The sequence below is a fragment of the Rhincodon typus genome, chromosome 17, assembly GCF_021869965.1.
Source record: "Rhincodon typus isolate 14 chromosome 17, sRhiTyp1.1, whole genome shotgun sequence".
NCBI classification, from domain to species: Eukaryota; Metazoa; Chordata; class Chondrichthyes; order Orectolobiformes; family Rhincodontidae; genus Rhincodon; species Rhincodon typus.
Genome location: NC_063348.1, coordinates 2,954,904 through 2,981,209, shown reverse-complemented (window position 1 = coordinate 2,981,209; position 26,306 = coordinate 2,954,904).

The following is a 26,306-nucleotide window of genomic DNA, read 5'->3' as shown; positions in this document are numbered from 1 at the left end:
GACAACAAGGTGCAGGGCTGGATGAACACAGCAGGCCAAGCAGCATCATAGGAGCAGAGAGGCTGATGTTTCGGGCCTAGACCCTTCATCAGAAAAGGGGGAGGGGAAGGGGGTTTTGAAATAAATAGGGAGAGAGTGGGAGGCGGATAGAAGAGGGATAGAGGAGAGGATAGGTGGAGAGGAAACAAACAGGTCGAAGAGGCGGGGATGGAGCCAGTAAAGGTGAGTGTAGGTAGGGAGTTAGGAAGGGGATAGGTCAGTCCAGGGAGGACGGACAGGTCAAGGGGGCGGGATGAGGTTGGTCGGTAGGAGATGGAGGTGCGGCTTGAGGTGGGAGGAGGGGATAGGTGGGAGGAAGAACAGGTTAGGGAGGCAGGGACGAGCTGGACTGGTTTTGGGATGCGGTAGGGGGAGGGGAGATTTTGAAACTTGTGAAATCCACATTGATACCATTGGGCTGCAGGGTTCCCAAGCGGAATATGAGTTGCTGTTCCTGCAACCTTCGGGTGGCATCGTTGTGGCACTGCAGGAGGCCCAGGATGGACATGTCGTCTGAGGAATGGGAGGGGGAGTTGAAATGGTTCGCGACTGGGAGGTGCAGTTGTTTATTGCGAACCGAGCGTAGGTGTTCTGCAAAGCGGTCCCCGAGCCTCCGCTTGGTTTCCCCGATGTAGAGGAAGCCACATCGGGTACAGCGGATGCAGTATACCACATTGGCAGATGTGCAGGTGAACATCTGCTTGATGTGGAAAGTCTTCTTGGGGCCTGGGATGGGGGTGAGGGAGGAGGTATGGGGGCAGGTGTAGCACTTCCTGCGGTTGCAGGGAAAAGTGCCGGGTGTGGTGGAGCTGGAGGGGAGTGTGGAGCGGACAAGGGAGTCACGGAGAGAGTGGTCCCTCCGGAAAGCAGATAAGGGTGGGGAGGGAAAGATGTCTTTGGTGGTGGGGTCGGATTGCAGATAGCGGAAGTGTCGGAGGATGATGCGCTGGATCCGGAGGTTGGTGGGGTGGTACGTGAGGACGAGGGGGATTCTTTTTTGGTTCTTATTGCGTGGACAGGGTGTGAGGGATGAGGTGCGGGAGATGTGGGAGACGCGGTTGAGGGCGTTCTTGACCACCGAGGAGGGGAAGTTACGGTCCTTGAAAAACGAGGACAACTGAGATGTACGGGAGTGGAATGCCTCATCCTGGGAGCAGATGCGGCGGAGGCGAAGGAATTGGGAATAGGGGATAGCATTTTTGCAGGAAGGTGGGTGGGAGGAGGAGTATTCTAGGTAGCTGTGGGAGTCGGTGGGCTTGAAATGAATATCGGTTTCTAGGTGGTTGCCCGATCCCACTCCTGTATTCAGTGCTCTGACCAATGAAGACAAGCGTGCCAAACGCCTTCTTCACCACCCTATCTACCTGTGACGCCACTTTCAAGGAACTATGAACCTCCATTCTTAGGTCCCTACCATTACCTCTGTAAATCCTGCCCTGGTTTGCCTGACCAAAATGCAACACATTGCATTTACCTAAATTAAACTCCATCTGCCACTGTTACACTCACTGGCCCATCTGATCAAGATCTCGTTCTATTCTTGGTGTCATCCATAAACTGACTAAACATACTTCTGATATTTGCATCTAAGTTGATGATATAAATGACAAAAAACAGGTGGACCCAGGACTGATCTTTGTGGCACACCACTGTTGACAGGCCTCCAGTCTGAACAACAAACCTCTACCACCATCCTCTGTCTTCTACCATCAAGCCAATTTTGTATCCAATTGGCTATCTGTCCCTGGATCCCATGTGATCTAATCTTACTAACCAGTCGACCATGTGGGACCTTGTTGAAGGCCTTGCTAAAGTCCACGTAGACAACGTCTGTCATTCTGCCTTCATCTATCATCTTGAATACCTTTTCAAACAACTTTACAAGTTTGTCAGACATGATTTCCTATGTTCAAATCCATGCTGACAAATCCTAATCAGTCCTTGCCTTTCCCAATGCACGTAAATCCTGCCTCTGAGAATCCCCTCCAATAACTTACCACTGACGTCAGGCCAGTCAACCTGTCCTCTCAAAAAAAAACCCTCCATACCTACAATCGACCTAAACTGTGGACTGCCTTTTTGTAGCTAAGAGGACCAAACTGTTCACAGTTTTCTAGATGTAGTCTAACTGTTGCTTTCTATAGTTTTAGCAAAACCTCCCTATTTTTCTACTCCACCCCCTCTGAATATGAGGTGACCATGGCAGGTGTGGCCATATATTGTGCCCCACCTTGAAGTACACCTTCCTGTGGATGAACACCTCTCCCATATGATCCCTTCCTTTCCACACTTTACTGTTTCTCCCCCTTAAAAAAAAACTGATGCCCTCTTCACAATTGTCATCCCCCTTTTCCCTAAGCCTACAGTCCAAATACCAAAGACTAAGTTCCTGAAACTCTTTACATCAGCAACAGAGCTACCATGCACACACAACCGCCCATCCAGACCTCTCCCCCTTTTCCCTTAGTTTATGACCCAACAGATTGACTGTGGCCCATCCCCTCAAGTGACCTAACCAGATAACCATCATGAAGAGTTACCCAGAGTCTGAATGATACCTGGACATCCCCATGGACTAGCCACATCTGAGCCACAGAACTGACTGTGACACACTCTTTGGACTGCAGAGGTTTAAACCCCCTGACCAGAACACCCTGACCGAAGCTTGACCATGTCCAATCTCCTGGACTAATATAGGGGGCTGCCCTTGACTTACTGTGCTGAGACCTGCTGACTGTTGCCCCCAGGGACTTTGGTCACGGCTACTCCTCTCAGACTAGGAGGCATAGCAGCCTGCTTGCTGCACACGCAGTGAGCTGCTGGCACATGGAGCAGGTGTGAGATTGTGACACACTGCCAAAAAGAAACATTTGTGCCTCTTGACTGAGGACTACTGACCAGCAGGACAAGCTGCCTGGTTGTTTGATAACGATACAAGGAAAGGCATGTATGGTATGAGCATCAGGTAGGCACTAACTGAGCAGCCCGGACTTGAAGCCTGGTCCAATCCATGAGCTGGGTTCCTTTCAGTGTGTGTAAAATGTACTTGTAACAGCTTGTCAATGGCCAACGGAGAGCTGAAGTCACTAGGTAATCCTTCTAACTTGCACATTGATAATTCTCAATGTGTAGCTTGTTCAGCATATTGGGTATAGTAGAAAACTGAATATTAATGAGGCAGCATTAATATGGTATTTTTAAGGCTCAAATGGGCTAAATGCCTTTTCCTGTTTTTTTATGATATTATAGAACAACAGTAGCAGATTTATGGGGACACCACCACCTTCAAGTTCTCTCCCGAGCCACTCACCATCCTGACTTGGAAATATATCACCATTCCTTCACTGTCACTGGGTCAAAATCCTGGAATTCCCTCCCTAATGGCATTGTGGGTCAACCCACAGCAGGTGGACTGCAGCAGTTCAAGAAGGCAACTCACCACCACCTTCGCAAGGGCAACTGGGGATAAGCAATAAATGCTGGCCATCCAGTATCACCCACATCCCACAAATGAATTTAAAAAATGATGCCGTCTGCTACCTTTGGGTATGACAGTGAAGTAGACCTTCTGAATGTTAAGCACACATTTTCACATCCTTCTGCCAGATGGATGTGATTGTGCTCTCAATGTGTTAAAATGTGACACCAGGAATTAAGCTTTCACAAATATATGATTTTGACACATTTATGTATCGTGTTGTGAATTCTCAAAACTTTGCTTTCCCTTTCAAGGTTGAGTTGGGAGACAAATATAAAAACAAGACCTGTGGCTTGTGCGGAGATTTCAACAACTCTCCTGAATATAATGAGCTTTTCCATGAAGGTATCCATTTTGTTCTAACACATGGGCATGACTTGACCTGACTTACTGTTACTGTCCATGCCCCAGCCACAAAAGGACATTTTCCAAATATGGCACAGGAATGGGCTTTAACTCGGGGCTAATTTGTATTGATAGGAGGAGTTATGAGTAAATGTTCAGCATTCATCGTGTCCAGTCCTCACCAGGATCTTATACGTCTCAATAGTCACTTTTTAATCTCCTAAACTACAGTTAATACAGGCCCAGCCAGACCAGCACTTCCTCACATAATAATGCACTTGACCTTAGCCTTCATCCTAGGTATGAATCAAATGAACCTTCTTGAACTGCTTTGAACTCATTTATACCTTTTAAGTTATTTACCAAAACTGTAGACAGTACTTGAAATATGGTCTCACCAACACACTGTACAGCTGTAGTAAACATCCTTATTATTCCATTCCCCTTTTACAATAAATGACAATATTCCATTTTACCTGCTAGTCATTTTCTGTACCTGCATACTGATATGTGATTCATTTACCAGGGTACCCAGATCTCTTTGTTCCTCAATGATCTGCAATCTTACACTATTTAAATAATATACCTACTCTTCCTGAGACAGGGAGTGAAAAGCATAGAGGAATAATATCGTTAAAGCTGGAAATCTTTCAGAATGACAGACAATCATTCATAATGTTGAAAATATGTTAAATAAGGATAAGCAATGGCACAGTGTGTCTCAGTTCTTGTAAAATTCCCATCATACCTGACAAATTCTGGTCTTTGTTTAGGTCATAGCATTACCATACTCCAGTTTGCTTCTCTTCATAAGTTAGATGATCCTTTGGAATATTGCATGCATTTGAAGAATGAGAGCGAGGAGGAACAACTTCCAAATTACGTAAGTTTGACATCTATCTGATCATTTTTAATTTCTTTAGTTTGTTAGCATGGCTTGTTGATTGGACATCATAAATTTCTGATGAATATATATGTTGGAAAATATTCACTGAATGAATAGGTAATTGTTTTTCCTCCAACGGTTTGTTGTAAGTGTTGTAGGGATCAATGTTAATATAGCGGAGGAGTTTGCATAGTTGATGTTGATTATTGGAGATCATGGGATGTATGGTATTGTTCAATTTATTTATAATCTTACTTGGGTTTTTGTATCTCCATTGCATTTGCATGGGAGTGTCATACACTCACATCACTTAGTTTTACCTCCTCTATTTAAAGTGCTAAGGGTAAAAATGGAGGAGTTATGAGTATTTTTAGTGAGGGGGCAAACTTTATAGATGAACTCAGAAAAGGCAAAGGTTAAACCCCAGTTCAGTGAGGCAACCTGAATTTATTGCTGGATACAGTAAGGACCAAAAAAATGTACTTTACACAAACAGTGATAGAACGTATCCTGGTGCTATGACTAATAAAGTATGGTAAAGGATGGTTGGGTAGGTCAACATGAGGAATATGTTGTCCAAAATTAGATTTGTGTAGGAAAGTCAGGAAAGGTAAGTTGCATATTCAGCTATATCATAGACCACACTTTTCACTCTGATTTGCCATAAATGTTTTAACGCGGCAATCTTCACAGTAGCTTTGGTTTCAGAAGCATACAACATTCATTTTCTTTGCACCTCTTCATCTCCACACCTCTCTATCCATAACAGTCACTCATACTAATACTTATATAATTTGGAACAATATATCAATCACACCTAATCTAATTTTTGGCACACAGTATGAGATACTGTCTTTGATACCAGTGATGTATCAGCCTGGTCGACACTTTCACAGAATTCACTGTACTCATACATACTCTTAGATCAGTTGTTCCTTATTGCAGGGGAAGAGAGTATGAAACACCGGAAGTATTTGTGAAGTGAACATGACAGATGTGGTTCAGTAGTAGCAATATCACCTCTGAATTGGAAAGTTATGTGTTTGAATTCCAGTCAGGTATGGAGCACTGCAATATCAGAGTATAGAGCTTTACAGCATAGACACAATGCCTTTGGCCCATTATGTCTATGCTGACCAACAAACATCAAATACACCATCCCATTTACTGTACTTGGTCTGTACCCTACAATGCCCTAGCATTGGGATTATGTTCGGCATGGACTGGTTGGACTGAAGGGTCTGTTTCCGAGCTGAATGACTCTGGGACTCTATAAAGGCCAAGTAAGTTCTCCTGAGCAATTTGGTAAGTGATCTCGGGCCATGATTCATGCAGATCAATGCCCACTTCCTGTTCCTGTGCTTTGGTTATACATCCTGCTGTTCTCCATCTTTCTTCTGCTTCTCTTCTTTCTTAACTTCCTGCTCATGTAACCAATGCAAAGCACAATGTGTACTGCCAACTTACAGCAATCACTTTAAATTTGTACTGTGCTTTCTTTTGTGCCTGCAACACAATGAATGCGCACAGATGAATTGTGTACCACAATCCCCATGCTTGTTTTTAACAGTTGACCAGTTTAAGCCCCAAGTGGTGCTGCCATCGTCAGCAAGAGGACACTTCATGCTACTAGGATTTGACACTGAGTGGAATTAAGTTGTGGTACTAAAATAAAATAATACATAAATTTCCATGATTGTTCCATACTGTATATTAAATGCATTAGATAAGATTAAGCCTCATTATTAAACCAGTGAATGACTACCAAGTTTCAAGGTCCCAGTGCATGAATCACACAAAGTTAGTGTGCAGGTACAGCAGGTGATTAAGAAGACTAATGGATTGTTTTCCTTTATTACAAAATAATTTAGCATAAAAGTAATGATGCTATGCTTCACTTATACAGGACATTGATGCGATTGCATCTTGAATATTATGTGCAATTTTAGTCACCTTATTTAAGAAAAGATGTAAATGTGTTGGAAGTGATTCAGAGGAGGTTTTGTAGAGGGAAAACCTGGAATGATACCTGGAATTAATAGGTTTTCTTGGGAAAGATTGGACAAGCTGCACTTGTTTGAAGTTCATACTGGAGCTTAGGAGGGTGAGGAGTGACTTGATTGAAGTGTATAAGATCCTGAAGTCTTGACAATGTGATATGGAAAAGAGGTTTTAGGTTGTGGGAGAGACCAAAACTAGGAGAAACAGTTTTAGAACATGGATGTGGGTTTTTTTTTCTCTTTCAGAGATTTTTAAGATGGAAATTGATCTATTCTTGTTAGGCAAGGGAATTGAAGGTTATTGGTGCTCAGTGGAATGTGGAATTTAAAACACAGATAGATCAGCCATGATCTTATTCAATATTGGTCAAACTCGAGAGTTCAAATGGCCTCCTGCTGCTCTGTGTTCAATTGTTTGTATGATAGGAGTTACTACATGTTTGCTAATCTGCTATTTTCACTGTCATGAGCTTTTTTTAACCTTCAAAACATGAGAGTAAATGAAGCAAATGCAAGAAGATGAATAAAAAGAGCCAACTAATGAACTGGAAGTGAACTCACTGTGTTTTCTCATTGATTTTCCATATTGTAAAGACTGAATTGAGAGTGGGCCAAGCACCCCATATGTTAGCTGGAAAATACTTTGGTCTAGCTGTGAAATAAGTATAAGTTCTCTCAGCATTAACTTGGAGAAAAAAAAAACTTAGTTTGCATTAATTACTCTTTGGTTTTCATTTTTTAGCAAGCTTTTTGTGCTTCCTTGATGGATAAAATTGCACCAGAATGCACTGTGCCAGAATCAGGCTATGTTAAAAGCTGTCAACAGGACCTGTCAAAGTGCTCCAAGAAATATGATGCCAACTGTGCTTGTGATACTTTCTCTGAATATGCAAGGGAGTGTTCAAGGTTATTGCAACCCGTCAGAAACTGGAGAAATGACCAATTGTGTCGTAAGTTTGAAGAATAATTTTCAATGTTTATGTATTTTCTCAATGCTAGACTAATATTCAAATTATTGCCAAAGTCAGAAATGTGTTCTTGACATCATTTAACATCTTAAGATTATTGGTCTCATCTATATTATCAACAACAGAAGTATTCATTTTTTACATTCTTCCCAATCTGTCACTGAAACATGTGAGGTGCCAGTTATCAATCATGATGAATATTAACCCATGGCCTTCCAACAATTGATTGCACATGAGTACTGACCTGTTTCACATTAAATGCTGATAATTACATAGTGTTCCTCCCATTGACTGCTGATGGGTAATTAAAGGACATATCTGCCAGACTGGATCTGCCTCAGATGGTGAGGCAACCAACTAGAGGGAAAAAAAACGTACTTAACCTCATCCTCACTAAACTCCCCACAGCAGATCCATCTCTCCGATATTGGTAAGAGTAAGAGTGACCGACATACAGTCCTTGTGGAGACAAAGTCCCATCTTCACATTGAGGATATTGTCCATTGTGTTGTGTGGGTCTAACCCCTGTGCTAAATGGGATAGATTTCACACAGATCTAGCAACTCAAGATGGGGCATCATGAGATGCTGTGGGCAACAGCAGTATTGTATTGAAACATAGTTTGTAACTCATGGCCCAGCATATCACTCACTCTATTGTCATTTAGCCAGGGGATAAACCCTGGCTCAATTAAGAATTAAGCAGGGCATGCACCAGGCATTTCTGAAGATGAAGTGTCAGCCTAGTAAAGCTGCAACACAGTATACTTGCATGCTAAACAACATAAGCAGAAATTTATAGACAGGGTTCAGCAATTCTACAAACAATGGATCAGATCTAAGCTCTGCAGCCCTGCTACTTCCAGTCATGAATGATGATGTACAGTTTATTCATTGGAGGAAGAGGCTCCACAAATATCCCCATCTTGAATGATGGAAGAGCCCATCAGCTCAGTGCAAAAGATAAGGCTGAAGTATTTGCAGCAATCTGCAGTCAGCAGTGGTGAATGATAATCCATTTTGGTCTTCTCCGAAATTCGCAGCATCATAGATATCAGTCTTCAGCCAATTTGAAGTCACTGAATACTGTGAAGGCAATAGTACTCAACACTTGTGCTCTAACACCTGCTATCACCCCAGTCAAGCTGTTCCAGTAGTTTAAAAAAAACTGACAATGTGAAAAATTTATGTCTGATATTTTGTTTAAAAAGCAGCACTACTGAAACCCAATCTGCTCTCAATCAGTGCTTGCTTATCAATAATCTGCTCACTAACTCATGAACCAGTTTGGGTTCTGTCAGTGCCTCTCAGCTCCTAACCTCACGTAAGTGGTTCGAACGTGGACAAAAGAGTTGAATTCCAGAGGGGAGGTGAGAGTGACTGCCCTTGACATCAAGGCGACATTTGACCAAGTGTAGCATCAAGAATTCCTAGTAAAACTAACCACTTGTTGGAGTCATACCTGGTACAAAAGGAAGATGCTGTGGTTGTTGAAGGTCAGGCATTTCAACTCCAGGATATCTCTGCAGGAGTTCCTCAGGACATTGTCCTATGCCCAGCTGTCTTCAGCGGCTTCACCAATGACCTTCCCTTTCTTCATCATAAGGTCAGAAGTGGGGATGATCACTGTTCAGCATTGTTCCCAACTCATCAGACACTAAAGCAGTTCATGGTCAAATGCACCAAGACCTTGGGCAATATCCAGTCTTGGCCTGATAATTGGCATTTAAATTTGTGCCAAGTGGCAAGCAATGACCATCTCCATCAAGAGAGAATCTAACTATTGTCTCTTGACGTTCAATGGCATTACCATAGTGAATTCCCACTGTCAACATCATGGGGGTTACCATTGATCAGAAACTGAACTGGTCTAGGCATATAAATTCAATGGCTACAAGAACAGATCAAACAGTGCAGTGCATAAGTTACTTGACTCCTCAAAACCTGTCCATCATCTACAAGGCACAAGTCTGCAGTGTGATGGAATACTCCCCACTTACCTGGATTAGTACAGCTCCTACAACATGCAGGAAGCTTGTCACCATCCAAGACAAGGCAGCCACTTGATTGGCACCACATCCACAAACTTGCACTTCCTCCACCATCAACAGACAATAGTAATGGTGTAAACCATCTGCAAGATGCGCTGCAGAAATTCGCCAAGGCTCCTTAGATATCACCTAAATTCATGACAACTACCATCCAGAAGGACAAGGGCAGCATGGGAAAACCACTAACTGCAAGTTCTTCTCCAAGCTATTCACGATCCTGACTTGGAAATATGTTGCCATTCCTTCACTGTTGCTGGGTCAAAATCCTGGAATTCCCTCCCTAAAAGAATTGTGGGTATATCTATTACAAATGGACTGGAAGGTTCACCTTCTTAAGGCCCAGCCAGTGAAGCACACATCACTGAATCAGTAGTAATAAATAAAAACTTACGATTGAATTCTTATTAATTGTGAATAACTACGGGAACATAGTTTTCTTCTCTTTGATTGCTGAAGGGTCTTCTGCCCCCTTATAGCACTCTCAATGTAGATGAAGTATGCAAGAAAGAAATTTTATATGCTTGTGATAAAGAGATGGCAATAATCGTGGGTTATTTTAATCTACAAATAACTGGTGAATTCAGATTGGAAATGGTAGTCTGGATGAAGAGTTCACAGAATGCTTTTGAGAGTTTTTTAAAGCAGAACCTTGTGAATAGTTTATATTGAACTTGGTGTTGTGTAATGTGATAAGATTAATAAATGAGTACCAAGGTAGCAGTGCCCACAACATAAATGAGTTTTATATTCAGTGTGAGAGGGAGAAGAGAGGGTATTTTAAACTTAAAAAAGCACAACTATGCGCATGAAAGCTGATCTAGTTGGAGTAAACTGGGATACTAGACTATGGATTAGCTCAGTAGAGAAGCAGTGGGAGCCACTTAAGGGAATATTCAGAATATTTACAATAAGTACATTCCTACGATGAAGAGAGTTTAACATTTAGAATTAGCTTTATTGTCACATGTACTCATCCAAGTCCGTGCCAATACCCAACCTCTGGACTGCACCGGGCCAAATCCCTAGAACATGTCAGGCTTCAAGTCTTGAAGCCTCACCTCCAGTCAACAAGGACCTTACCTCCCCACCATAGCCTCCAGTCTCACCCCGATGGCCTCAGGTTCAGGACTCACCTCCCTGCGAAGAATAAAGAACAATACAACACAGGAACAGGCCCTTCAGCCCTCCAAGTCTGCGCCGACACATTTTGCTCTTCCATACTGAAACTGTCTTCACTCACAGGATTCGTACCCCTCTATTCCCTTCCTATTCATGTGTTCGTCCAGGTGCTTCTTGAATGCTCCTATTGTGTCTGCTTCTATCATCTCCTCTAGCAATACATTCCAGGCACTCACCACTCTTTATGTGAAAAACATGCCTTGCATAACTTTTTCAAACTTCACCCCTCACTCCTTGATCCTGTGTCCCCTAGTAATTGACTCATACTTTCCGCTCTATCCAAGCTATTCACAATCTTATAAACTTATATCAGGTCACCCCTCAACCTCCTGTGTTCCAGTGAAAACAAACCCAGTCTATCCAAGATAACAAGGTGTAGACCTGGATGACCACGGCAAGCCAAGCAGCATCAGAGGAGCAGGAAAGCTGACATTTCGGGTCTGGACCCTTCTTCAGTCTATCCAACCTTTCTTCATAGCTAAAATCCCCCATACCAGGCAACATCATGATAAACCATTTCTGTATCATCTCCAGTGCATCCACATCCTTCTGATAATGTGGTGACCAGAATTGTATGCAACATTCCAAGTGTGGCCTAACTAAAGTTCTACAAAGCTGCAGCAAAACTTGCCTATCCTTATACACAATGCCCCTTCCAATGAAGGCAAGAATGCCATAAGCATTTTTTACTATCTTATCTACCTGTGCTGCCACCTTCAGTAATCTGTGAACTTGCAAAGGGGAGCAAAGACTTAGGTTTTGGAATTTACTGATGAGTTTGTTTGGAATTATGGTGTTGAAGGCAGAACTGTAGTAAATAAGTAGGAGCCTGACGTAGGTAGCCTTGCTATCCAGGTGTTCCAAGGATGAATGAGGGTCAGGGAGATGGCGACTGCTGTGGACCTGTTTCGCTAGTAGGCAACTAGCAAAGGATCAAAGCAATTTGGTAGGTTGGAGTTGATGTGAGCCATGTCTAGCCTCTCGAAGCACTTCAAAATTATGGAAATCAGAGCTACCAGGCAGTAGTCATTGAGGCAAGCTGTATAATTTTTCTTTGGCACCGAGATGATGGTGGCCTTCTTGAAGCAGGTGGGGACTTCAGGTCATAGCAAGGAGATGTTAAAGGTGTCTGCAAATATTCCTAGCAGCTAGTCCGCACAGCATCTCAGTGGATGGTGGTACTAGAATCTTGCCAGGGGCCCTTCCAGATCTTGCATGGTGTGACCTTAGGAGAAGACCACCAGCAGCAAGTCCACACGTGCTGTAAAGTTCCCCACTGCTCTCCACATTGTTCTCTATGCGCTCCCTTGGGCATATCTGATTAATGCCAATGAGCACTGCCTACCCCCTCCTGAGCTTCATAATGAATGGACTTCCATTATTGGTCCAGCCAGATGTGGTCCAGAAGTGATCATCAGTTCAAGTGGCACTGAAAAGCTGTCAGCTCCTTGATTAGTTGCCAACTCTTGGGGGCATGATCTTTGTTTTCAAAGCTAGGGGAACCCAAAGGCAAGCAGCAGACTGAACTCTTCAGGGCTCCTGGAAGTGGACACAATGGGGACGCTACTATTTTATTTGGACCATATGAAGCCACAGCTGTGGCCATTAAATTCAGCCCATAAAGTCATTATGACACAGAAGGAGGCTATTTGATCTATGGAGTCAGTGTCAGTTCTCTGAAGAGCAATCCAGTCATTATCGTTCTCCGCTTTATATCTATAATGCAACAAGTTTATTTGCCACAAATGCCCATCGAGTTTCCTTTTGAAATTGTTAATCTTTTCTGCTTTCTCCATCCTCATTGGCAACATGTTCCAGATAATTACTATTGTGTAAACAGGGCTTGCCTCACATCTCCCTGCATCTCTTGTCCAAAATCTTAAATCCAAAATCTTTGTATCACTAGCTAATGGGAACAGCTTTTATTTGACTACCTTATCGAAACCTAACATAATCTTGTACACCTCGATCACAAATTTAGCCTCGATCCCTTTTGTTCCAAGGTGATCAACCCCAGATTTCTGCCCTAACCTAACTATAATCCCTCATCACTGGAATCATTCTCGTAAATAAATCTCCTCTGCATCTTCTAAACAACCCTCACATCATTCCTAAATTGTGACCAGAGCCTAACTAGAGTTTTTTAAATGTTCAAAATAAATTTTGTGCTTTTTACAGAATAGCTCAATTTACAAAATCTAAGATTCCATATTTGTAAACATGCTGTCAGTAGCACCCGCCACCTTAAAGCTCTGGAAAAGCCCTGGGGAAAATTGATGCACAGAGAGATCTGGGTGTTCAGGTCCATTGTACCCTGAAGATGGCAACGCAGGTCAATAGAGTGGCCAAGAAGGCATACGGCATGCTTTCATTCATCGGACAGGGTATTGAGTACAAGAGTTGGCAGGTCATATTACAGTTGTATAGGACTTTGGTTCGACCACATTTGGAATACTGCGTACAGTTCCGGTCGCCACATTACCAAAAGAATGTGGATGCTTTGGAGAGGGTGCAGAGGAGGTTCACCAGGATGTTGCCTGGTATGGAGGGCGCTAGCTATGAAGAGAGGTTGAGTAGATTAGGATTATTTACACTAGAAAGACGGAGGTTGAGGGGGGACCTAATTGCGGTCTACAAAATCATGAGAGGTATAGACAGGGTGGATAGCAAGAAGCTTTTTCCCAGAGTGGGGGACTCAATTACTAGGGGTCACAATTTCAAGGTGAGAGGGGAAAAGTTTATGGGAGATATGCGTGGAAAGTTCTTTACACAGAGGGTGGTGGGTGCCTGGAACGCGTTGCCAGCGGAGGTGGTAGAGGCAGGCACAATAGCGTCATTTAAGATGTATCTAGACAGATACATGAATGGGCACGGAGCAGAGGGATACAGATCTTTGGAAAATAGGTGACAGGTTTAGATGGAGGATCTGAATCGGCGCATGCTTGGAGGGCCGAAGGGCCTGTTCCTGTGCTGTAATTTTCTTTGTTCTTAAGGTATCTGTATGCATATGAGCCCCAAAAGTCCCTCTAACACTTTCATACACTTCAGAACTGTGCCATCAACACTGTACTAATTTTCCATATTCTTTTACCAAAATGCTTCACCTCATGCTTCTGTGTATTAAGTTTCATCTGGCACTTAGACTGGAAGAATATATGCTACAGAAGTTGATTTGTATAGTCCACACCTAATGGACAATTTTGATATGTCTCTTTATTCCATTTGTGTTCTAAGCAAATAAACTGTCATAGTTTATTGTAAGAATAATACCCTTGACATTTTGTAATAAACATTCAAAGAGACAATTCTAAATTCTCTCAGTGACTCGAAGAACTGTAGTATTGATTAATAGTTTGAAAAATAGTCGAAGGGCTTTTAAGCTCTAGTAACTCAGGTGCTGAATTTGTTCCAGAACTTTCTGTACACAGAATATACTTCATTTGACAGAATTGCAACACTTCTCTTTTCATTTTAGCTCCACGTAAATGCCCAACGAACCAAGTATACTTGGAGAGTGGATGTCCCTGCTTTTCTACATGTTCAAACTTGCGCTCTACCTGCGATAGTCATGGCACATATGGATGTTTCTGCCCAGAAGGTAAACTCACTTCCACAAATCATAAGCAAAGTTCAAAAAAGAAGTAAAGGGGAAAGCTGCAAACATTAGAAATCCAAAACAACACTCAGTTATGGAATTGTACAATGGATTCATCAGTACCTGAAAGAAAAGTCAAAGTCAACATTTGGGGTGGGATCTTTAATTGAACTTGTTTGAATCTGAATTAATCTTGAATAACCTTCACAATTTAATGTTTGCCTGGAAATTTCTGTAGAAAAGCTTCTGCCAGAAGTAGAGAAAAATTCTTATTTACACGTATCAGAGAGGAATTCCGCAGTTGTGCTGATATTATGGCAATAGAGTCAGGAAAACAATCTAAATTGCAGAAAAAAATTATCAGCAATATTTACCCTCAGATTATCATTGAATGGCATTGGTGGTGAATAGAAAACTGGTGAAATCAGGTTCATCATTAATGCACAAATTGGTTTGATTTTTAATGGGTTTCTATTGCAGATAATGTTGAAGTTAATATTTTTCATCTGTGGAACCTGGGGTAAACAAGCATTTATCATCCTAATTTGTGAAGAGGGTATTTAAAAGTTTGCCACATTGCTGTGGGCCTGGAGTCACACTAGCTAAGGATGGCAGATTTCCTCCCTTAAAGATCATTTATGAATCTGATTAGTTTTTTATGGTAATTAACAGTGACCAAATGGTCACCATTAGACAAGCTTTTAATTCCAGATTTTTATTGAGTTCAAATTTCGCCATCTGTCATGGTAGGATTTGGACCCATGTCCCTTGAATATTTGCTCAGGGTTCAGGATTACTAGTATACTGACAAAAGCCAATGATGCTAGAGTTCTGAAATAAATGTTGAAGAAATACAGCAAGTGTGGCAGCATCTTTGGAGATATAGAGAAAGTTAACGTTTTGAGTCCAGTTCAATTCTTCCTCAGAATGTTATAATGTTACTGCTTCTGTTAAGAATAGCTCTTTATCTCCTATGACAAACAGTTAATGATTTTTTTTGAAAATCAGAAATCATATTTACTGCACAAGATACTGGTTTAACTGAAATTACAAATAAATCCACGAATGCTTTTATAGTCATTACACAGGATATACAACACAGAAAAATACCATTTGTGCCAATCATTGTGGTCCACCAGAGCCTTCCCCCTTTTTTTTCTCATCCAGATCTACTATTGTGATCAAACATTGCTTCTCCCTCATATGCTTGTTTGGTTTCTTTTCAGTACATCTGTACTATTGCTTCAACTGCTTCCTCAGAGCCACATTTTTCCACTCTTTGGGTTAATAAGTTTCTTCTAATTGAGTTCATCAAATGCACTGTTTTTTACATCATAAAGGAGGCTGGAATTTTGACACTTAACATGCCTATGTTATTGTAAGTAATAGGGCAATCACTGTACTATTTTCCTGATGATTTGAAAGGGATATATCTCTTTGAGACTGGGAGAATAATTGGCCAAGAATGGAGGTGTGTAGATATGAAGAGTTCATAGGCTCATAGATGTTTACAGTACAAAAGGAGGCTATTTGGCCCATTGTGTCTGCACCAGTTAACAAAGATCTAATGACCCTAATCCTATTTTCCGACTCTTGTCCCATAGCTCCGGAGCTATGCCAACAGAAATGAATATCATAATTGCTGCTGTTCAACACTCCTCTCAGTTTTCTGCCTGTTACTAATCTAAGTCCCCTGGTTATTGGCCTCTCTACTAGTAGAAAAAATGTCTTCCTAGCCACCCTACTTTCTCCACTCATGATCTTATACACCTATGTCAAAACCCCTCTCAATCTTTGCAGCTCCAAAACAACATCAACCTATCCAATATTTCCTCATAGCTCAGACCCTCCAGTCCATCTTGGGAAATCTCCTCTGCACCATCTCAAGCACAATTCCATCTTTCTTGTATGTGGTTACCAGAAATCATGCAGTTCTGGAATTGTGGCCTCAATAGTGTTTTATGCAGTTCCAGCGTAACCTGTCTGCTGTTATATTCTGTGTCTCAGCCACTAAGATCAAGTATCCGATTTGTCATCATAATAACCTATATGCCCTATTACTTAAGAGATTTGTGGCTATGAAAACAGAGGTCCCTTTGCAATACTTTCCATGGTGTTAATCCCTTGCCTTGTTAGCCCTCCACAAGTGCACTACCTCATTTTCCTGAATTGAATTTAATTTGCCATTGATCTGCCCATCTGACCAGCAAATCCATGGCAGGTAATTCTTCCATCACAGTGGATACTCACTGCTATATTTTCCACAGGGACTGTTTTTGATGACATTTCCAATAAGGGCATGTGTGTACATCTCAGTGAATGTCCCTGTACTTGGAATGGGGATACCTACAGTCCTGGGGATAAAATCTCTGCACTCTGCAGAAACTGGTAAAGCAAAAATCCTTCTACTGCTGTTTAGTACAAAAATTGGGGTAGATTTTCAATTTGATCATTACGGAAATTGCAATATTTTCATTTCCATTGATTACAGTGACATGAAAATTATCCAGTGTCTATATTTGGCAGTTAATTTGTCACACTTGATTTACACCTCGGAGATTGAATTAAAAATCTACCTTTACTTGATTGTAATATGTTAAAACTGATAGCATTCATGATTGTCATTCTGCTCAACTGATAGCAAGTTCTCGGTTTAGATTTTTGTTAGATTCTTCACTTAACTGAGATGATATCTGGGTCCTGAAGAAGCACCCCATTTTCAATATTAGAAATGCAGGTGGGATTTGATTCAAATGTAAGGGAAACCTGAACCCAGCAAATCCCTTTGTACTCAATTAGAGTACCAACAGACCCAGTTATACTGAAGGGATATCCATTTCTTGCAATCTGTGAATTGACAGTTTTCGAGAGAAGACAGGAATATATTTTGAAAGTAGACAAGATCTGTGGATCTATTAAGATGTTGATACTTGAATGCCTACTGTTTACATTCAGTCTCCTGTATTTCACATTCACAGAAAATAAGGTGCTTGCAAGTTTCTTAGCTGTTTTTGACATAAACCTAAGGACAATCATTATAGTATTAGTGCTGCATGACTGCTTCCACAATCTTGTTCAGATAGTGTGCGGAGGCTGTAAGTTTACTGTATAGCTGACAGCTCCAAGCTGCCCTTATTCAGGAAACGGCTGTCTTTAATATGCAGCCATGAGTATAAACATTTGTTTTCAAAGAAGGGATTAAGTACTAGACAAAAATAAATGTACTGAATAAGCTTTTACCAATGAGTATGTTTTAAATAAATAGTCAATTCTGTAATAAATAATTAGAAATTTATATTATTTAATCTCTTCATGGCTCCTGAGTCGCATTCCTGTCTAATTTTCTTACGAGCTGCATGAGCCATGCAGTAACTCTGTGCACAGCAGTGATTTCTGAAACAGGAAAAGTACTATGATTGGTGTGCTGATGCCGATCGGCATGCTGATGCCGATTGCTGTGCGTGGAACGTTCATTCTAAGTAGCTGCGTAGCTTAGAGGAAACGTTGCTCCTGAGATCTGCCCAAATTAGGTACAGGGTGAATTGCATGACGTGTGAGAGCAGAAGGCATTGATTGGCATCAGTTTGCAAAAAATTGGCATGGAACTATAAAGGATCATAGGGAGCGGTACAGAGTTATCAACATGCATTGGCACTAAATTTGCACAGGGGCTATAAGTGACCATGGGGATGATTAACATCATCACAGAACATCATAGAATCCCTACAGTGTGGAAACAGGTCCTTCGGCCCAACAAGTCCACACCGACCCTCAGAGCACCCCACCCAGACCCATTCCCTTATGACCCACCTACTCTATACATCCCTGAACACTATGGGCAATTTAGTATGACCAATCTACCTAGCCCATACATCTTTGGACTGTAGGAGGAAACTGGAGCAAACCCACGTAGGCACAGGGAGAATGTGCATACTCCACACAGACAGTCGCCTGAGGGTGGAATCGAACCTGGGTCCTTGGCGCTGTGAGGCAGCAGTGCTAACCACTGAGCCACTGTGCCACCCCATGGGATGGTGTAAGGTGGCACTTAGTTGGCATAAGGGCTATAAGGGGACATGAAGGCTAAGCCTATTTGGCATTAAGAATGTGAGAGCCCAGAAGGCTTTGGGGGTATGAGTTGGCATTGGTAGTGCATAAGGAGTGAATGAGTGGTAAAGACTACAGGGTTCTTTTTGTCATGTTTTGTTGTATTACAATGTGGATGAAATTCTGGTGCACCAAAACAGCCGACATTGCCAATTAACACTACTTTGTTAAATTTCATTTTCCTGGTGATTTCCATTTCACCAGTTTTGTCCTCCAGAATTTTTATTACTACTCTCCTCATTGTTTATTGCACTTCAGTATATTTTTTTTCATCTGCAAATTGAACTTATGCCTGTTATACCCATGTACCAGTTATTAGTTGTGGATGATTTTAATATACACATTAATTGGAAAATCAGATCAGTAATAGGAGCCTCTTTGAGTCATTCATAGAATGCTTTTGAAATAGATTCTTAAAGCAGCAAATGATGGAACTGACCAGAGAGCAGGTTACACTGGACTTGATATTATTCAATGTGACACAATTGATTTTTGACCTGAAAGTAAAGGAACCTCCAGGTAACAGTGATCAAAAAATGATTGAATTTTACATACACTTTGAAAGGGAAAAGAGTCAATCTGTATCTAGTATGGTAAACTTAAATAAAGGGCGACTATGTCGGCATGAAAGCTGACCTAGCTGTTGTGAATTAGACCAACAGAAGGGTCAGTATAGAAGCAGCAGCAGACATTTGAAAGGATATTTCAGAATGCTTAGAATAGGTTCATTTCTAATATAAAGAAAAATGCCAAGGGGAAGATCCATCAAGTGTGGTTAACTAAAGAAGTCAAAGAGAGCATCAAACTTAGGGAATGATCATATAAGTATGCAGAGTTGAATGGGAGGTCACGTAACTAGTCTGAATACAAAGAGTGAATTTTATCGGAGCTCAGAAGAGTGAAGGATGGTTTGATCGAAGTTTATAAGGTCCTAAATGATCATGACAAAGTGGAAAGGAAGTTTCTTCTGAGTGAGTCTACAATTTTGGGGACACTGTTTTAAAATTAGAGGTCACCATTTTAGGGCAGTAATAAGAAGATAAGGGGCGGCATGGTGGCTCCGTGGTTAGCACTGCAGCCTCACAGTGCCAGGAACTCAGGTTCAATTCCAACCTCGGGCAACTGTCTGTGTGGAGTTTGCACATTCTCCCTGTGTCTGCGTGGGTTTCCTCCCACAGCCCAAAGATATACAGGTTAGGTGGATTGGCCATGCTGAATTGCCCGTAGTGTCCAGGGGTGTGTAAGTTAGGTGGATTAGACATGGGAAATGCTGAGTTACAGATTAGAGGAATGGGTCTGGGTGGGATGCTCTTTGGAGGGTTGGTGTGGATTTGTTGGGCCGAATGGCCTGTTTCCACATGAGAGGGATTCTATGCTTCTAAGATTTTTTATCTCAGAGGATTTTTTGACTTTGTAACTTTCTGCTTCAGAAAGCAATGGAGGCAGAGTCATTTAATACATTTAAACTAGAGCTGGATAAATTATTTTTCTGCAGGGGAATCAAAGATTATCATGCGCAGGTGGGAAGAATTTCCACCACAACAGATCAGCATGATTTTGTTGAGTAGCTGAGCAAGGTGATGAACGGCCGACTTCTGCTCTGAATTTATATGTTCATAAATAATATGTATTAAAATAGAGCAGACTGGAAAGCTTTTAGCTGACCATGTGTAAAGGTTATGGTAGCTGAGTGGGAAAAGCTCCAGAGAAATCCCGACCCAAAGTTTTTTATGTATGTATATATATAAATGTGATGAACTTGCTTGATCATAATCAACTGCCATAGCATTGACATAAGATGGGTAAAAACATGGGTAGACTCCAAAATAGGATTTCCACTGATCTTCATTGTAAGTTATGCAAAATTAAATGAGAATACCAGAGGAAACTGACGAATGACATTTTTTAACAACTTAGAAAGGTATAGGATTATTCACGAAACAGGAATATTTTACTTTTATTATTTTAATATTGTTTTATTGTGCACTTTGAATATGTTTGTGTTTTGTGCAGTGTGTGTTCCATGGGCCAGTGGAAGTGCGCTAATCTCCCATGTCCCGGACGATGTTCCATTGAAGGCGGCTCATTTGTTACCACTTTTGATTCACGACAATATCGGTTTCACTCAGTCTGCATCTTTGTGCTAGTCAAAGTAAGATCTTGTGCCAGTTCGTTCATTTTTATGATGTTAAGTGACAGAGTGAAGTTAGTCTTCCCTGTGTCTATAAGTTACTTACTGTCAGTGTACGATTGGTCTATTTTACAGTCTTAAATTTTATTCTGGCAAGCTTTTAAAATAATGAGAAATACAATTTACAATGGAGATTAATCAAGCAGAAAGTAAAAACCAGACCCTGATGATGATATCTTTATACAAAATATAACCTGATGGTAAGTTTCTGCCTTTCGTAGGGCAAGGTCTTGAGGGTGAGACCCAGTAGTACTAAAGTCATTAGCCTGAGGTACTTTATGTACTGCCATGTAGATGGAGCCTTGAAGGTGAGTCACGGCCCAGAAGATGTTCTAGGGCTGAGATCGTAAGGATAAGGATCTGTCATTAAAAGAAAGGCCTCAATAGAAGGGGCCATGACAGTCAGACACCAAGACAAAACTAATTGCTGAATTCCTTCATAATCTGAGGCAGTAAAAATCCTTCATGAAATATTTTTCTTTCAACATCTGATGACAGATATCCCTTACCCCTAATTACCTGCTCTTGTTTGGGTACACCACTGTATCTGTGACTGGGAAGCGTAGTGATTGGAATGAAGTCAGTCAGGTGGATCACATAGAATATGAGTTCCCTGATTGGGGCTGTAAACATGGTTCAATCAGGGAGTCCTGGCTGACAGATATAAACAGAAGTGTCAGGGGTTCTGTTCACTCCAGGAGCCGGCTCTGAGCTAGCTGGATCAGTGCAGTGTACTATGTACATGTAAATAAAAGGTGATTGGTGATGAGATACCAGCCTTCGTGGAGTTATTTCAGGGAGAGCAGCATTTGAAAGGTGTCATTTGAAAATGAAGGGGTGCTGAAAGTTTCACTCTAATTTCCAACAAATACAGACATGGCAATGAAGTTTTGCTGCTTGGTTTGGATTACTATCAGCAAAGTGTGTTGAATATGTCATCATCTCTACAACTTTGACAGCAATTCTCAAGTTCTGGTCTACCAAACAGGCATTTGAATCTCTAATGAATGCAAAATTCTACTAAATATCTAATGGGTTTTTTAAACGACAGGAAGTTAAAAAAAATCATTTTAAAATAATTAATAGGAGGATAAATGACTAGATCAATGTGGGAGTATATTGATCTTTAAAGTTTTGGCAAAGATCTGTAGCTTAGGTTGAGCGTGAGGTTGTTGACTTGTTAGCCGAACAAAAACAAGACAGCTCGGCGAGCAAGACAACAACCTCAGTATATTGATCTATATTTATTGTGTAAATAGTGTTTTTCTATAATCAACTCATTACTAATGATTGATTTTTATTCCTGCAGAGTCCAATGATACCTAGCAATGGACACATTGAAGCACAATTTGAGAAATCTGGTGTGAAGCCCACAGAAACATCATTAAGTGCAGTAATTTACACCAGTGATAAGGTGACTGTTTTAGTGCAACATATTAGATTAAAATAAGAGTTTTAATCATAAGGATGCTATAATGAATGTCCAGGTTTATCGATCAGAAGGAATCTATTAGGCCATTCACATCTGATCCAGCTCTCTGAAAGAAATCTATACTTAGTCCTATTCCTCTATTTATCCACTTGTCTATCATAATATTTGATGGGTTATACTTCCAATCAATGTTTTTGATAGACTCTTCTACGCCCTCATAAAACTCACATTTTATAATTCTGAGCAATTATATTCGGAGGCACCCACTTTTTGACAGCCTGCCTCCATAGCTACAATAGCATCATCATAACATGCACAAGTTAGACCTTCAGTTTACAGGTACATAATCAGGTTTGATCACAGGTTTTTTTGAAGGAGTAATGAGTGGCCTCAGTCCAAGATCAGGATACCATGTTACGAATAAGTTGGGGAATCTCACCCAAGAACTGGTCATAATGTCATGCCTACATCTAATGGGAAGTGTGCAGGACCCTATCTTAGTAAATGAGGGTGAGTGATTAGTGGTTAAAGATTGGCAGGTCAGAGTGCTTTTGGGAGAGTGAGGAAATTATGATCAGAGTCAGAGTAAAATTTGGGATATTTGGGAAATTAGGGCCAAGTTTACAATTGTTTGGGGTGGGTTGGGGACACATATAAGTTGGGTTCAGAAAGGACCGTGCAGATTTTGGAATTGGCAGCACTAACAATAATGTTAAGTAGTTAAAGTTGTGAACACAGCCCAGTCAATCACGCAAGCCAACCTTCCATCCATTGACTCCATCTACCCTTCTTGCTGCTTCTGAAAGGCAGCCAAAATCATCTGTCAGGCAGAAGATACAAAAGCTTAAACACATGTACCAACAGGTACATGAACAGCTTCTTCCCTGCTATTATTAGATTTCTGTATGGACCTCTCAAATTTCAAGTCTAACATTGATCTTGCTTTTTGTTCGGTCATAGGCCATTCAACCCATCAAATCTGCTCCATTATTCAATGAGATCATAGCTGATCTGATAATCCTTAACTCAATTTTCTTGCCTGAACCCCATAATCCTGAATTCCCTTACTGATTAAAAATCTGTCCAACTCAGCTTTAAGAGTACTTAATGATTCTGCTGCGACAGTCCTCTGGGGAACAAAATTCCATAGATAGACTGCCCTTGAAAACAGATCCTCCCCATCTCTGTCTTAAATGGGCACCCCCTTAAAATGAGATTATGCCGTTTGGTTCTAGACTGTCCCTCAATGAAGACAACATCTCAACATCTACTCTGACAAGACTCCTAAGAATCTTATATTTCAACTGGGTAATCTCTCATTCTTTTAAATTGTATTAATTATGAGCCCGAGCTATTCAAGCTCTCCTCTTAAGAAGATCCCTCCATAACTGGTATCAGCCTAGTGAACCTTTTCTGGACGGCCTGTAATGCCAGTATTTCTTTTCTTAGATAAGGGACCCAAAATTGTTTACATTCTAGCTGTGGCCTGAGTAGTGCCTTGTGTAGTATTAGCAAAGCCTCCCTACTCTAAGACTCCATTTTGTGCAGTGTTTTGAGTTTGCAGCAGAGATCAGAGGTACATGTAAGCCTCATCTGAATACACAAATAGGCTTAACATCTGCTTGAAATATGAACAAAGAATGCATCTCATTAGTTCTTTACCTAGATGAATCTCTGCATATTTCCCATCATATGTAGGCACAATGTTACAACCAGTCCTCAGGCAAAGTTCCCCATCTTATTACATTTACAGATGGTACACCCCAAATTATCAAGCTCCCAGGTGAAGAGGAATGAACTGTCTCCCTTTCTTTATTCACCTATCCCTCTGTGTTGGTCACAATAAGGTAAATTAGAAAGCATCCTTCCCCTTGTGGATACCATTCTCCCAGACCAAATGAATTTAACCAGGCTCCTTGAGATAATGAAGGAGCGAGATTACTATTGATTAAATACAAGAAGACATAGTAGTACAACACAGACTAGAAAGGAGAAATTCATTTAATAAAAATTAAAAGATAGACAGGTTGCTTTCTGGTTATTCATGAAGAGTAGATACTGGTATGCTCATAACTGAGGAGTTGTTATAGAGATTCTTTGCTTTGCAAATGATCTACAATTCTTTTGTCGTTTTTTTTTTCATTTGAACTGTTGGCTAACAGCACAGAAAATGAGAGATGCCTTTTGTCCTGCTTTTTGAACTGGCTTCCGTCATTCAGAATGTGAGAATCGTTACATATGACTCAGAAGTGACTGGTGACTGGTTCTTTGATGTGACTTTTACAGTACAACTAATACTCAAACCCAAGCTAGCACTTCAGCCCACTCGCATACATGGGCTGAAAAATGGCATTTGGAGTTCAATCTGGATAAATGTGAGGTAATACATTTTGGTACAACAAACAGGGACAGGACTTATATGATTCATGGTAGGGTCTTGGGTAGTGTCATAGTACTGAGGGACCTAGGAGTTCAGGAATAAATTCTTTGAGATTAGCATCACAGGATGGTTAAAAAGGCGTTTGGCATGCTTGCCTTCATTGCTCAGTCCTTTGAGTATAGGAGTTGGAAAGTCATGATGAGGCCTCTTCTGGAGTACTGTGTCCAGTTCTGGTCTCCCTGTTATAGGAAGCATATTATTAAGCTAGAGACGGTCAGAAGAGATTTACCAGGATGTTGCTGGGTATGGAGGATTTGAGTTATAAAGAAAGGCTGGATAGGCTGGTACTTTCTTCACTGGAGTATAAGAAGTTGAGAAGTAACCTTATAAAAGTCTATAAAATCATTAGGGGTATAAATAGGGTTAATGGTAGATGACTTTTCCCTAGGTTGGGGTCTCATAAGACTAAGGGACACATTTTTAAGGTGAGAGGAGGGAGATTTAAAAAAGACATGAGGGGCAAATTTTTTACATGGAGAGTGGTTCATGTCTGGAATGAACTTCCTGAGGAATTAGTGAATGTGGGCACAATTACAACATTTAAAAGACATTTGGATAAGTACAAGAATGGGAAAGGTTTGGAGGGACATGGGCCAGGAGCGGGCATGTGGGAATAGTTTAGTTTGGGATTATGTTTAGCATGGACTGATTGGACTGAAGGTTCTGTTTCCATGCTGTATGACTCAATGAGCATTTCATCCCACTAGCACACACAGATCAGGGTTGAAACTCACTTTTATAATCCCTGTTCTTGTGTATTATTGAAGGTGGAGCACATAAAGCATGCCTCTTGCTCAGAGTGCTGCATTTTCGCCTATTATGCTTGCAGCGTGTTGTACTTAGAGATTACAGTTTAGTTTGTAGCCTATTTCTCCCTTGTAACTTCCTTGGCACTTTCAGGTATGACAGTCCAGGATTCCTCTCAAGACAAACACTGAATTTACATCCACAGTTATCTTTTGTCTGTATTTCCTCCTTTTAAATGAAACTTTGTTGTAAATTAAAGTTTTTTTTTCATGTGCATGGGTGATCTGGGGTTTGTTCCATGGCCATGACAGCAAGTAAATTTTTCTACCCTTGTGTATCTGCACTGCATCTACAAAAGAGGGTTTTTAGCATGTCCTACTTTCACTTCTTTTTCTTCTTTTCTTTTGGTGAAAAGCAAGACAGGTATATTTGCAGCTGCATTTAGCCAGAAGTGCTTAATGCCTGGTTCATCTCTGCCTCCTCATGAGGTCCCCAAGATCATAGGTACCAGTGTTTCACCAATGTTATTCTCTCCGCATTATACAAAGGATTGTTGGAGGCACTGCATACAGTGACCACATCCTAGCAGTTGTTACTGAAGATTTGTCCTGCACAACTGGATATCTCTGGTGCATCTAGGTCACTGACACCTACTTGACCAAATGGAAAATTGTATATTCCACAAAAAAGGTCAAATCCAACCAGGCCAATACCTCCCAAAGGGTAAAAGAAAACTAATGAATGAGATGTAGTAAGAACTGCCGATGCTGGAGTCAGAGATAACACAGTGTGGAGCTGGAGGAACACAGCAGACCAGGCAGCATCAGAGGAGCAGGAAAGCTGACGTTT